This window comes from Orycteropus afer, unplaced genomic scaffold, assembly GCF_000298275.1.
Source record: "Orycteropus afer afer isolate SDZICR_OR568_19922 unplaced genomic scaffold, OryAfe1.0 scaffold00082, whole genome shotgun sequence".
Lineage (NCBI taxonomy): Eukaryota > Metazoa > Chordata > Mammalia > Tubulidentata > Orycteropodidae > Orycteropus > Orycteropus afer.
The window spans coordinates 219,629-235,036 of record NW_006921669.1 but is presented as its reverse complement, the minus strand read 5'-3'; positions in this window follow the sequence as shown (position 1 = coordinate 235,036).

The following is a 15,408-nucleotide window of genomic DNA, read 5'->3' as shown; positions in this document are numbered from 1 at the left end:
TCCTATTTTGCTGAGAGTTTTGATCAGAAATGGGTGTTGGATTTTATCAAATGCCTTTTCTGCATCAATTGAACTAATTGATTCTTAAATGCTCTGGTCATTAAGTTCCTTCTGAAAATAATTTTAAAGTTTTCTTTCACAATTAGATGTTTAAATATATCTGGACTTTATTTTTATGTGTCATGTTAAGTATAAATCCATATGAATAACCAATTATCTCAGAATTATTTATTGCATTATGCCACCATTGGTATGTGTGGTGCTATGGATTGTTTTTATAAGGCCTTTCTAGCCATGGTCTTCTAAGTCTCACCAAGAAATTGGATGGGACTATCCAAATAAGTTATTTGTGGCCTAACAAGAGGACTGGACACTTTGCTAATAAGACAAGTAAAGTGCATGGTGACTTTGTGGAGGTGAAACCAAAAACCAAACAAAACCCACTGCTTTGAGTCGATTCTCACTCATAGCAACCCTCATTGGGTTTCCAAGGCGGTAAATCTTCACAGAAGTAGATTGCTGAGTCTTGCTTCATGGGTGGAGGGTGCATTTAATCCACTAAGCTTTTGTTTAGCAGTCAGATGCCTCAGGCACTGTTCTACCAGAGCTTCTTTTTGTGGAAGTGAGACCACCCAAATCAAAGTATGGAACTGTAGCCAGGGGATTGATCAGTTTTGCCATCCTGCTAGGCTTCAAATGAGCCAACCTAGAGGCAGAAAGTAGAAACTTCACTACCATCAAAAAAGAAGAGAAGTAGAACGTGTCCTTTAGACCTGAGATCCCTGAGCTGAGAACCTCCTAGACTCAGGAGACAATGAGAGAGAGCTGTAATACCAGAGATGGCTAGAGACAGCAAGAAGCAGTGGAAGAGAAAGGGCAGCAGCAGAGGCAACAGAACCAGATCAGCCAGAGAAGGTGTAGTATCTTTCATGGCCCAATGTTATTCCTGGCCCATCGAGGAAGAAAGCTAAATGCCTTGGGCAGGAGACTTGCTGTTGGAGTAGGGTGCCTTTGGGTAGTTGTCAGAGTTAGGTTCACTACCCCAGAGCTAGAGAGCTGAGTACCTTCAGGCTGAGGCTTACTGGTGGAATGGGGTGTCCTTGGGCACTTATTGGCAGAGCTAAAGAACTTTGTAACACTTGCCCAAGAAGAGGAGAGGCAAAGCCAGCTCAAGAGGACCAAGAGGCTGAGGACTGAGAGGCAGGGGCCCAAGGAGAGGCCTGCCTGTAGGTATGGCCAGGAAGCTATATCTTGAGTCATTCCTGATTCTGAATTATAACCTGTTACTTCCATAATAAACCCCATCACTGTGAGTATGGTCTGTGAATTTTGTGTGGCCATTACAGCAAATTATTGAACCTCATGGAGAAGTGCAGAGTGCCCTGGGAGTCTGTCTGAATTGGTATAAAAGTTGGAAAGTGGACGTATGCCTGTTGATCTTGATTCTCCTTCCTCCTTGTGAGGTTAGATGAGGTCAGACAGCCCCACCTCATTTTTACATTATGTTATCAAGTTTTAATATATTCTTGAGTCTTTCTTTTTTCCTGTGATCTCTAGTCTGGTTACTGGTCAATTTATCTGTCTTTGCACCAATGATATTATTTTAATTATAAATTATTATGATGTCACTATAAACTTTGATATATAGTAGGAAAAGCTTTCCCCCTCCATCCTTTTTCTTCAGAATTATCTTTACCATTCTTGGTAGTGTGGTTTTATATGTATTATTTAGATTAGCTCATCCAATTGTAAGAAAACCCTATTTTGATTTTAATATCATATGCATTGGTTTAATTCAATAGTTCAAGTAGGAAAGCATTGACATCTGTACATTTTTTCATCTTCCTATCCTCACTTAAGATATACTTTTATAGTTATTCTTTTTATTTTTTTTTAGTTGATCACTAATATTTTGTAATTTTCCATAAAATATCTTGTTATTTATTTATTTATATTTTGCTGGTTTATTTCTGGGTACTTTGTTTTCATTTCTTTTGATGTTATTGTGGATGCAATTTTTCTCTTATCAGAAGTCCTAATGATAGCCACAGGCTTCTAGTAATCAATTAATATCCACACTTATACAAATATTTGTGTCATAATGAGATGTTTATAAATCTGCCCTCTAGTAAACTGTAAACTCTAAGGGAAACATACACATTATAGGCCTTGAATAAATGTCAAATGTTTTTATAAATAACTGAATGACTATATTTCAATTACTCTTGCTGCATTTCATCAAGAAGTTCTTTGTGGTCCATTTCTCTCTACTGTTCCCTAACCTATCAAATGAGGTTGGTGAGAGATTAAATCTCTCAGGGTCTGTGACGAGCTATAGATCCTTTTGCTTCTGCTGTGTGGACTTGACCAGATGAATTAAAGAGGAGTACACAGGTCTCTTCCCCTGTCCTTAGGATTTACTGTTTGAACCTGCTGCAGGTCTCCAGTTCTGCAGTGTTAATAGTAACTGCTCCCTTGACGAATTCCTTATGCTGACTTCTTCTCTTGAGATGAAAATGTTTAGAGTTGTCCACATAGCCAATCAAGGACACGCTGTAAAATGGAAATGACCTGGACTTGAACGTGCAAACCCTAAATCTTTAGATGTTTCTCCAAATCTACCACAAGTGGATTGCTCCTGGATTTATATTCTTCACTGATTCCATTGCAAGTAACCTCTGGGGAGGTCTGTTTACCTGTAAGGTGGGGCTTTTTGACTCACGTCTTCTAGAGCAAGGATAAGAGTAACAAGCAGAAGAAAATGATAATAGTGAAGAGAGATTTGGATTTGCAATTTAAATACAATTGCAAGAACAGACATTGATTTATTCTAAATGTTCTTTCAAGGTTGAACAAAGACCTTCTGAAGCTGGAAGACTTTGGATTTTAATTGGGCCTTTGTATTATGAATAAATATTCTTTGGAGTACTAGAAATAATGGACTAAGTTAGTAAATAAATTACTTACCAAGTTCTCAGAGCACTTTTTTTTTTTTTTAAAGAGCCTTTTGTTTGTCTTCTCAGCATCAAGAAGTCTGGTTCAAGAATTTGCCACCCACAGTTTTGTAATCTCTATCACTTGAACTGTATGTTTTCTCACTAATCCTCTTCTCGATAAATATGATCTGAGTATCTCTCATTACAAGGAGCCCTGGTGGTACAGTGGTTAAGCAGTTGGCTGCTAACCCAGAGGTCAGTGGTTCAGACCCACCAACCATTACTCATGAGAAGTATGTGGCAATCTGCTCCCTTGAACTTTATAGCCTTGGAATCCCTATGGGGCAGTTCTACTCTGTCTTATAGAGTGACTATGATTTGGAATTGACTCAATAGCAACTGATTTGATTTTTGGTTTTATTCCTCATTATATTCTTCCACTGCACTATAAGAGATAATTAAAAGTGCCGTGATGCAGATAAGGAAAATGATGTCAGAGTGGAGATTTCTTTCAGAGACTTGAATCCAGTATACTTTTTCCTACCAAGATGAAAGGGGAAACATGGAAGCAGTCTTAATGTGAGAACCTAAATCTAAGGAGGTCTCCACTGTTTTTAAATAGTCCAGTATTCTTTCCCCATTGAACAGAATCAAGTTCTTGCGGTTAGTAATAAATAGTATTCAACAATAACAATCATATTATCAATACAACGGTAATAAGAATATCAAGTAACACTGGATACATACCCTATGAACTATCTACATTATCTCATTTAATACATGTTGTTGTTGTTATTGTTGTTATTTGCCATCAAGTCGGCCCGACTCATAGCGACCCCTCCTTGGGTTTCCGAGGCAGTATCACTACGGAAGTAGGAATGCCCAACCTTCCTTCCGAGGAGTGGCTGGTGGGTTTGAACCGCCAGCCTTCTGGTTAGCAGTCAAGTGCCTTAGCCACTATGCTACCAGAGCTCCTCATTTAATACATATCTTTTAGAAAGATATTATTATCCTCATTTTATAGATGAGAAAACAAAGAAAAGTCAAATTGCCTCCCTAACAATTTGTTGTTGTTGTTATGTACCATTGAGTCAGACTCGACTCATAGCGACCCCTCCTTGAGTTTCCGAGGCAGTATCACTACGGAAGTAGATTGCCCAACCTTCCTTCTGAGGAGTGGCTGGTGGGTTTGAACCGCCAGCCTTCTGGTTAACAGTCAGGTGCCTTAGGCACTGCGCTACCAGAGCTCTCTTCCCTAACAGTACATAGCTAAAAATAGATGATTTTGGCATCAAATAGCCACCTTTCTGACTTTCAAGCCTATACCTTCAATTATATCACTGCAATTTCTTTCCTCATTAAAATTCCTAGAAAAGGAAAACAAAAGAATGTTACTGTATATTAGGTACAGATGAAACAAAAGGTCATATAATTTCACTTTATTTTGTAAAGTAATTAGAACAATCTGTTCTCATTTTTACTTTCATTTTCTCCAAGAGGCTGAGACTCAGTTACATTTTGAGCCCAAGATAAAATACATTTGAGTGTCATTACAGCCCTATTGATACTTGCAGCTGAGGCTGTCTTCAAGCCCACTGAAAACGCATATTCTGGGTATTACTCACAAAAAAGTCATGTGCAGTCTTTTGACCAGTGTGCCTTCTTCAGTTTCCACCATTTTTTCCCCTTTTAAATAATGAGGGCTACTGTAGATGTATCTTCCAAACAATGATTATTTTGGTTACTTAGTCTGTGTTCTAAACAGGAGATTCCTGATGGCATTGTGGGTTAAGCCCTGGGCTTCAAACCAAAATGTAGGTGGTTTGAACCCAGCCACTCAGTAGGAGAAAGATGAGGCAGTCTGCTTTCAAAAAGATTTACAGCCTTGGAAACCTAATGGGACAGTTCTACTCTGTCCTGTAAGGTTGCTATGAGTCAAAACCAACTTGATGGCACTGGGTTTCCCTCTCTCTCTTTTTTTTCTCCCCTAAGGTAGGGGGTGATCCTATTCTTGACCTAAACCAAAATACCAAATCCATTGCCTCACTGTAATTCAAACTCCTAGCAACCCTACAGAACAGAGTAGAACTACCCTATGTGGTTTCTAAGGCTGTAGTCTTTACAGAAGAGCAGAATATCTGGTGGGTTTGAACCTCTGGCCTTCTGATTAGGAGCTGAGCTCTTAACCACTGCACCACAAAAGCTCATTACCAATTCTTCATGGTGTCTGAAATTCAGTATTAATGGTCTCTTTCTATGTTTACTGTTTGCAAAGCTTTTCATTTACTGAGGTGGCTGAGCTGTGTAATGAATTAGACTCCTTTATCCTCCTGGCTCCTTTGAAACCAAAACCAAACCCAAATCTATTACAGTCAAGTTTACTCAGTCAGACTCATGGCGACTCTATACAACAGTGTAGAACTGCTTCAGAGGCTTTCCAAGGCTGAAATCTTAATGGAAGGAGCCCGTTACATCTTTCTCCTGCTGATCTTTTTGGTTAACAGCTACACACTTTAACCACTGCACCACCAGGGCTCACTGTGATTTAAAACAATAGTTGTTAAAGGAAGTTCGGTGAGTTCTCCCACCACCACCACCACCCATGAGGGTTCTGCTTTGTCATAATCATTTGTGCAATCAGTCTTTAGGGAAGAGAACTATGTATGCAAATGTGTGCCTGAATCTGGGCCGTAGGCATTCTGGAATGAGTTGGAAACATTAGCCGCTCTGCATGGTTCTGAGCCGAACTATAAGAAACACAGATTTTTCTCCATAAACATAGAAATTATTTGCTTAATTTCTGATTGTTATTTTGCCTCCTTGGTCTTCTCTATTAGGTTTATTAGGTATTATTAGCAACTGGTGTGTTCAAACCGCTGCCCATTTGATTAACAGTCAAGTGTTGCCTTTTGTCCTTTAGAGGGCTTAAAGTTACCTGCACAGTCAAAGGCAGCCGTGCAAGAAGGAATCGGTGTGGAGCACAGGAATATGCACTAAGACCTTCTTCTTTCTTTCTCTCTCTGTCCTCCCTTCCCCGTGGAAAGATTGTTTACTGTAGCTGAGAGGGATGTTGTAGGCAGAGCAGCTTGATTTAATGAACAGGTTTGACACAAATCTTTTCTTTGGTAGGATTAGTCGCACTTGTAACGTTGGCAGAAAAGTCACCCTGAAATAACTATGCTATCGGTAGAAGGTCCCAGACAAGGGGAGGAAAACTCAATTTTTTTAACTGAGCATCTGAAAAGGATACCTCCAGTTATAACTCAGGTTTAGAAGAATTTTCAAGACAAGCAAATGATTTCAGCAACTGTTTCCTTGTAGGAATTGGTTGTTACCTTCAGTTATAACCTCAATCACAGGAGACTTAGGTAATTCAAAGGCCTCTTTTTCTATTTAGTTGGCTTACACTATTTTGCTATGTGCCATTCTCAGAAATTAGCACCATCATCACATTGGATGTTCATTATTAAAGGGGGAGCACAAAAGCTGGAGTGTATATGTGCATACGACTTTGAGGCTAGAACTCTTATGAATTATTAATAATTAAAGTTCTTAATTTTGAAGGTAACTGCTAATGTTTTGGGGGATGAGCCTATCTTTTTGCATCAAGCGAAAATTTAGGATGTTGGCTCATACTTCCAAGGTTAGATCAAATTCTTATTCTGCAACTTTGTTTTTTTAGGACTTGTTCTTGGTATCAAGTCCTTAATTTATTGGAAGCACTTTATAAAGGATGAACAACCGGCATCCCGTTTCCAGAGTCTCATTATGTTAAGTTTATGATTAAAAGGAACAAGTAAGATTTTTGAAAAGTAATTGAAAAACAAAATTATTTTCTTCTGCAAATGACTTGTCAAAATTAAAGAGAGAGAGAGAAGAGAGGAGAGGGAGGACTAGGAAATTCATGCCCAATGGGCCAGGGATGAAGAAAAGTTCACAGTATTAAGCAATTGTGCAAGCCTCTCCATATGTTGCTTTCAATGTCTCCTTTTAGAAAAGTTCCTATGTGACTGAAAATGAATTCCAAAAGTGCTGCATTTTTTAACTATTATTTTATGCTGTCCCTCCTCCTCAAAAGCCCTTCCTTCCAAATATCCTCATTTGTCTATAATCATGTGACCTCAGGATCCCGGTCCCAGGAGGAGGTTGTGACTTGCTGGGGTCCTTTGACATGAGAGAGAACAGACGGCCTTGGTTTACATCTCCTTCCTTGTCAACTTTTTCAGTGAGGAGTTTGCAAGACCATCCAAACCAAACCAAACTAAACTCACTACTGTTGAGTCGGATCCAACTCATAGAGATCCTTCCTTGGGTTTCTGAGGCAGTATCTCTATGGAAGTAGATTGCTCAATCTTCTTTCCGAAGAGTGGCTGGTGGGTTTGAACTGCCAGCCTTCTCATTAGCAGTCAAATGCCTTAGGCTGCTATTTTCCCTTTAACTATAAATCCTTGGCCTTCTTTGACTAACAGATATTTACTTCCTAATTCGATAACAAAAGAAATTCTGTAAGCTTTATTGGGAACTTATTTTAATAATGAATTTCCCTCCTTCTAAAGGGCCCTGGTGATGCAACTGTTAGGCACTCAGGTGCTAACTGTTAGGTTGGTAGTTCAAATCCACCCACTGGCTTCACATGGGAGAAAGACCTGCCGATCTGCTCCAGTAAAGATGATAGCTTAGAAATACCTATGGAGAAATTCAACTCTGTCACATTGGGTCACTATGAGTTACAACAGACTCAATGGCACCCAACAACAACAACATTCTTCTTTCTGGGAAGATCTTCTTGATGTTTATTGTGATTTCTGTCCTTCTTTTTATACTCTTAGACCATTTTATTTTATAATAGAATATTTAATGGAACTCACACTGCTTAAAACTAATGAATACAATATTCATTGGACAAGAACAGTAAGAACGACTTGGAGCATTGGGCTACATTAGTTTCATCAAGATTCTCTCATCACTTGCCAAAGCATCGTCAGCTATTTCATCATTGCAGACTTTGCAGCATTGAGCTGGTAAACTGTTTTCTCCTTAGCACTGCAAACAATTCTTTAGAAGACCAGTAAATTTGTAATCATATATATGTGTGTGTATGTGTCTGTATATATATATGTATGCGTATATGTGTATATCACACACACAGGCCACACAATAAATATCTACATTTGTGTTGTGGCCCATGTTAATCTTATTTGTTTCTTACAAAAGAGATAATAAAACAAATGGTTTTTTATAATTAGTGTTGTTGGGAGCTGTCGAGGTGACTAAGTCATGGTGACCCTGTGTATAACAGAACCAAACACTGCCAGGGTTTGCATCATCTTCACCATCCTGCTATACCTGAGCCCATCATTGCAGCCGCTGTGTCAATTCATCTTACTGAGGACCCTCCACTTTACCAAGCACAATATCCTTCTCCAAGGACTGTTCCCTTCTGACAACCTGACCAAAGTAGGCAAGACGAAGGCTGCCCATTCTCGCTTCCATAGAGCATTTTGCCTGCATTTCTTCCAGGACAGATTTGTTGATTCTTCTGGCAGTCCATGGTATTTTCAGCCTTCTTTGTTGTAAATAGCTATCAGTGTTGAGCATTAAAATGTTCAGTTATTTACATAGTTTTCTAGACTGCTCACATGATCAGTAAGTGCAGCTTTTTAATTTTTCTGCAAAAACTTTGTTGAATTTGAAAGACATGTCCAGCTTAACATGCATCATGTGGCCTATTTCGGCCTCATAACCTGGCCTATTAGATTGCAAGCAAAGAATATTTAAATAACTATTTATGATCTAATTGCAAATTTAAGTTGCTGGCTCACTGGGAAAAAATAAGATAAATTGAGAAGTAACCGAATGATGGATTCATCTCCTCCAGGGAAAAAAAAAAAAATAAAGCATAAATATGTCAAATCCAGTTATAGAGAATTGATGTTTTATGTAACTCCTTTTGAAGTAGAAATTAAATTTCCTTAAAAGGTTATATTAAAAAGGAGATGGGACGGAACCATGAACCAACACACCATTACTCTAATAAATCCAGGGGAAAATACATTTTGAAAACTTTTCTGAAGTGTGGTATTAAATTGATTTATTCAGTCCTAAGCAGTAATTATGGAATGTGCTTATCTTGAAACCCTCTGCTTCTATTGATCCTCATGTCTTCTGATGAAAAGCTCATAATTCATTGCATTCTTGAAGTTTAGAATTGTTAGAATTATTTATGACCCTCAGTCCTAGGTGCTAGTAATGAAGGTGGTGTGAGTGGGTAATTTTACACTGCAGCACGCTGGCTGTTTCCTTGAGCCAAATAGGTAGCTGATGGATCCAGGCAGCACGTACACAACAATGGTGATTTCTTGTGGGATTTTGGAGACCCATTATCTTGTCTGGAAACTAGTTGGTCTGGAGGATGTTAGATTTTTCTGATTCAGGAACGAGTTTTCCTATGTGGTGCTGTATCCATCCTCAAAGGAGGAATGATTCTCATTCTGTTTTTTAACATGAATTTACAAAATGCTCTGAAGTTATGCTGTTGTTAGCTACCATTGAATTGGTTCATTTCTGAGTGACCCTGCATACAATGGAACAAACCACTGCCTGGTCTTGGCCATCCCCATGACAGATTTGGACTGTGGTGATCCATGTTGTTGTTGTTGTTATGTGCCATCATGTCGGATCCAGAGGGTTGTTAATTGCTGGTTTTCAGAGGTAGATCACCAGACCTTTCTTCCCAGTCCCTCTTAGTCTGGAAGTTCCACTGAATCCTGTATAGCATCACAGCAACATGTAGGTTTCTGTTGACAGATGAATGGTGGGTGCAATTTATGGTGCATTCGCTATAATCAAACCCATGTCTCTGGCAAGAAAGGGGAAAATTCCATCACTGAACCACCACTGCCCTCCTTTAGCTTATACATCACACCACCTTTTGCCATGGAGTCCATTCCAACTCATAGTGGCATTATAGGACAGTACAGAACTGTCCCATATGAGATCCAAGACTATGATCTTTATGGAAGCAGACTGCTACATCTTTCTTCTGTGGAGCAGCTGGTGGGTCCGAACCATCTGACCATTTGGTTAGCAGCCCAGTACTTAATTACTGTGCAACCAGGGCTCCTTCCCCTCACCTTATAGTACTCTAGAAATAGAGTTCTGTAGGTTTCTTTTCCTATGTGCTTTAGGCAGGCATATCTCTAAGAGACATAATAAAAGAACCAGTTCAGTTTATAGAATTTACTCAAATTCATGCTTTCTGTGGCCATATCCTATCCCTTAGATCTAGACGAGTTTTGCTCTTCATTTTAGAATTACATTGTGTATTGCAGTTGCTTCCAAATCAGTTCCACCTTCCCCATTTCCTATTTCTGTTGCTGGCACCCAAGTCTGTCCATGTGTCTAGCACTAAACTGTGGCATCTCTTTGACTCTTTCTGCTCTCTTACTGCTTCTCTCCATTTAGTCACAGTGTTCTGCCAGGTCTGACCCCACGTGTGTCTGGCATTGGTTCTCTCCTTTCCCTTCCTGTGGCGACTTTCTTTTCAGGACTTCATTGCATCTCATTTGATCATCTCCTAAATGATCCCCCTGCTTCCAGTCTGCCTTCAACTGACCCTTCCTGCCAGTACGTAATCTTCCTGAAACAACTCTAATTATGTCATTCTCTAGCCCAAGAACTTCATGGCTCCCCTGTGATTAATAAATTAAATTTAAATTCTTCCACATGGTATTCATGTTTCCAGATTACTTGAACACCCAAACCTCAAGTTTAAACACTTTCAACCACTATTCTACTACTCGGATCCCATCATCCAGCCAACCAGACCAAGGGTTTCTAGACATAAGGGTTTAATGAATATTATTTTATTATTTTTATAGATATATCTTTAATAAGTAATTGTGGTTGTTGTTGTTATGTGCCAGTGAGTTGGACCTAACTCATAGCAACCCCTCCTTGTGTTTCAGAGGTGGTATCGCTATGGAAGTAGATTGCCCAACCTTCCTTCCGAGGAGTGGCTGGTGGGTTTGAACTGCCAGCCTTCTGGTTAGCAGTCAAGTGCCTTAGACACTATGCTACCAGAGCTCCTTTAATAAGTAATATCATTGGAAAATAAAAATATATTCAGTGTCACTTGACATCCATGATACATTCTGTGAAATAGGACATTATGTGAGTTGGCCATTGTGCAAACACCATATTATATGCAGGCAGTCCCTGTACAATTGTCATTTAAATCCCCATAAAGCCTATTAAATATAACCTTATGGAAGTCCACCTGACAAACCCTGAGAGCTGTATCCACTGGATACAGGAGGCCAATTTAGCCAACTGGGCTGGGTGGGGACCACACCAGCAGCCTGATCAGGACTTTGCAGTGTGTGTAAGCAGGGGAGTGGTGCATGGGTATGCATTAGGGGAGAAGCAAAGGGGTGGAGGTAGGTGTGTGTCCAGGTGCCAGAAGGCCACTGACATTGGCTACCCTGTTAGTGAGTCTGCTTCCTGATCATGTGTGGCAGCCATTGCCACTAACATCGCCGTTGCTGGGAGCCAGGAGCCCAAGAGCATTCTGGCCCATTAGACGCCACCAGTACTCATGGCAGAGAGGAGGAATTACATACAGCAGGCACTGTCCAGCCCAGAGAGTGAAAGGCTGTGTGGCCACTGGGTGGCTGAATGAAGCCGGGAAGGGGAAGGAGGGGTGAAGCATTGTGGGGATTGGGATGCACCCTGGAGCCCTGCTCCTCCTTCACACTGAAGGTTTGGCTCTTTAAAACCATCCAGGGAAATAATGAACAAGAGGAGAGCTACTTTCCCTTAAAAATTCCCCCCAAAAAAACCCCTGGGACCATTGACTTACATGCTCTAGGACATTGTGCAAACAACCAACCATTAAGCACAGCATACCTCTCTGCATAAAAAATGCCATTTACTTTAATTATGTAATATTAGTTTATAAAATAAAAGGACTACTAAATAATTAGAAAGATGACAAACTTGGAATAAATGATCATCTCTAAATTGAACCAATTTGGCTTTATGAAATACTGATAATTCAGTCCTTTTTATCATTTTGTCAAGAATCTGTAAATAACGCCCATAATAGTATAGAAACCAGAGAACTGGATTACTCCCCAACACATGCTATGCTTTCCCACCTTCGATGATGCTCTTGTATAAGTTGAAAGTTTTTTGAGGCCAGGGACTGTGTCTCATTCGTCTTTGGATTGCTAATACCCTGTGCACTTGACAGATCTCCATAATTTCCTAGCACAGGTTCTGGCTCATACCAGCTCTTCATTTGTTCAATGAACTGAATCACAAATCATCTCTTAAGGTCTTTTACTATGAGTGATCCTCTGAGCACTCAGTATGGAATAGTTGTTGTTGTTGTTATGTGCCATCAAGTATGGAATGGATACAGCTCAACATTGGGACTCTTCACTGGGGTTCTTAATGAAAAGCAAGGACTCAGAGAACAATAAATTCCTGTTCCAAATGCTCTTTTCATGCCATAAAAAACAAACAATGCAATGCACTGCCATCGAGTCGGATCAGACTCATAGCGACCCCTCCTTGGGTTTCCGAGTCAGTATCACTGTGAAAGTAGATTGCCCCATCTTCCTTCTGAAGAGTGGCTGGTGGATTTCATGCCATAGACTTGACTATTTTGAGAGTCAAATCATCATTTTACAACCCAGAAAGAGATTTATATTTAGCGAGTGTGTGTTTTCCAAACTAACAATTAGGAAATATATATTCAAAATGGAGTCCCTGGGTGGTGCAGAGGTTAATGTGCTCAGCTGCTAACAAGAAGGTTGGAGGTCTCAGTCCATCCAGAAGTACCTTGGAAGAATGGTCTGGTAAACTAGTTTTGAAAATCAGCCATTGGGAATTCCATGGAGCACAGTTGTGCTCTGATGTACATGGTGTTTCAGTGATTTTACAGCACTGACTTGACAGCAACTTTTTAATTTTTTTTTAATATATCCACAACACCAGATAACATTTGAAATTAGTTCTGTTTCAGAAAATCAGAATTGTTATAGTTGGGGTGTGTCAGTAAACTTTCTGTGAAGGGCCAGATAAGAAATATTTAGGCTTTGTGAGTCATACGCTCTCTAGTACCCATGCTAAACTCCATTTTAGGGAGAAAACAGCCAGACAGTAAATGAATGAGCATGCCTCTGCTCCAAAAAACTTGACTGATACACACTGAATTGTGACTTTCAGGTAATTTTCACAAATTATGAAACATTCTTCTTCTGAATTTTTTTTAAACCATTGAAAATTGAAGAAGCATTCTTAGCTTATGGACCCTTCAAAAGCAGTTGAGGGGCCAGATGCAGCTCATGTGTCATAGTTTGCCAACTCCAGTTATTGTGGACCATTAACTCACATAGATAAATGCATTGATGCTAATTAAAAGGGTTCCAATAAGGATTATGCTAACATAAAATGCTAGGGTTATGTGCATTATAAACAATTTTAAAAAGAGAAGATTATTCTTATACTGAGATATTAGGGTTCTACTGGGATCTTTCTCTATCTCCAAGTATTTCTGGAATATTTCTTACATATAAGATCTCCACTCAAGATTCTAATAAGTATCTGCAGGACAGGGTGGTAGGAAGGGAGTGCAATTTAATAATAAAAATAATAAAGGCATTTACTTGATCGATGTGAATAAATACTTAGGTATCTGATTTGTAGATTTTTGGGGAGTTGCATTAAGATGGAGACCTGGGAAGTCTGACTTGAGCTGCAAGGATGACTTTGTCTTTTAAATTACTCTTGACATTTGTCTAGTTCTGTGTTTTATATTCAAAGACTCTTGAGTAATTTGATAGTCCATCTCCAAAAATTATATGCTGTATCTAGATTTTAAACATTCCCCTCAGTCAAAAGGGAACTGGACAGGAATTTCTATTACATTTTGTCAGGAAAATATTGGCAGCATTTTCCGTCTTATTGGAGGCTTTACATGCTTTTTTAAGGTATTTTTCAGGCAGCATCTTGTCTTTCTATAAACTATCCTCTTGACAATACTTTCCTTGGGGTCTTCTCTTCCACCTTAGGTGAGCAGATCTAATTTAGCCTTGAAATATTAATTGCAGTCCCTGGTGAAAGGATACATTCTCATGCCTTAAGGATATCTGTAAAAATACATGCACACAATGCAAACCTCATTATTTTCCTGTAAGGTTCAGCTCTTACTGCTTTCAAATTCTTAGAAGTTAAAGAAATCATTCCCTCTGGTTTTAGCTTATGGCTTAGGCTAAGAATTCTCTATCATTAAATGTTTAATGTTTAATATTTGGGTTATTTAGAATAATTTCAAAAAATTTTCAAATATTTAGAATATTTCAAATTATAGAACACATTTAATGAAACCCATACCTCATTGCATAAGGGATAGAATCTTAAAAAAAAAACAACAAAAAAACAGCTTCCTCAGATTTCTGCCCCTTCAAGAAGGATTTGGGAACCAATTTCCTAAAATATCCCTATTGACAGAGAAAGGGAAAAAAATCAATTGTGGCCAAACTCAGGATCATCCCTTTACCTGCGTATTCTAAATTCTACTATGAATAACTAACACCTAAAGTATTATTATTACTTATACCTTAATGGTTGCAGCAGTGCCTAGACGGAACATTGCCAGGAATGTAAGCTGGATTCAGAAGAGGTCGTGGAATGAAGCATACCATTGCCGATGTCAGGTGGATCTTGACTTAAAGCGGAATACGAGATGGAGGTTTACCTGGGTTTTATAGACTGTACAGAGGTATTTGACTGTACGGATCGTAACAACTTACGGATAACACTGCAAAGAATGAGAACTCTGGAACACTTAATTATCTTCATAAGGAACATGTACATAGGCCAAGAGACAGTTGTTTGAACAGAACATGGGGATATTGCATGGTTTAAAATCAGGAAAGGTGTGTATCAGGGTTGCATTCTTTCATCATACTTATTCGACCTGTAGGGCTTTGATTAAGGCATTAAGGTGCCAACCAAAAGACTGGTGTTTTGAAAGCAATGGAAAGACAAAGCAGTCTGTTTCCATAAAGGATTCGCAGCTTTGGAAATCCTATGGGGGTTGCTATGAATCAACCCAATGGCAGTGAGTTCACTTTGCTTTGCACTAAATCTTTGTGCTAAGCAAATAACATGAGAAGTTGGATTATAAGAAGAAGGTGGCATAAGGATTTGAGAAAGACTCATTAACAGTGTGCAGTGCAGATGGCACAACTATGATTGCATGGTTTAAAATCAAGAAAGGTGTGTGTCAGGGTTATATCCTTTCACTATACTTATTCAATCTGTATGCTAAGCAAATAAGCTGGGAAACTGGACTACATGGAGAAGAATGGACATCAGAATTGGGGGAAGACTCATTAACAACCTGTGCTATTGTTGTTGTTGTTGTTGTTAAGTGCCGTCGAGTCGTTTCCGACTCATAGCG